Here is a 640-nt window from a genome sequence, read left to right as displayed (position 1 = left end):
GGGCCGGGCCGAGCAGCTCCGCTCACGGGACACGGAACGGAATCCCGCCGGCTCCTGCCCGCGGTGGAGACGGGCGGCTGCGAAAGGACGATGCTCTCCTCTCCCCCACTAGGAAAGACCATGCAGCTTACACCAATAATTTGGGTTTTTTCCATTCATACAGCTCATATCAATTTAAATACAGTAAGTTAGACAAAGCAGAGGATACTTCTGTGGGTCCTCTGTAACAGGACTTTCTCGGAATTGAAATGCCTATGAAAAAGTGTCCTAAAATAATGTTACATAGAGACAAAAGTTTGGGCTCACTCTAACATAAAAGCAACCAGCCTGAAATTCCAGCATCTCGAGCAGCAGAACATGTTAAAAAAATCTCCATAAGCACAGCATGAAAATCAGCAAGTTTGAGTTCAGTATCTCTTATGGGCACAGAGAAGAAACACCATAAAACCTGGCAAGGCATATATAGACACTCCAAAACCATTTTAAAGGCTTCTATCTTGATCTCAGGTTAGAACAGGAAGGATTTAATCTAACTCCAGCTACATTTGATAGCAGAGAAGGTAAGGGATCAGAAAAAAAGTCAAGATAGATAGTCTGTAAGTTAAAAACCATCATGAACACCCCTCTGAAGAACCAGCAG

Source organism: Charadrius vociferus, unplaced genomic scaffold, assembly GCF_000708025.1.
Source record: "Charadrius vociferus isolate BGI_N301 unplaced genomic scaffold, ASM70802v2 scaffold260, whole genome shotgun sequence".
NCBI classification, from domain to species: Eukaryota; Metazoa; Chordata; class Aves; order Charadriiformes; family Charadriidae; genus Charadrius; species Charadrius vociferus.
This window is presented reverse-complemented; position numbering follows the sequence as displayed.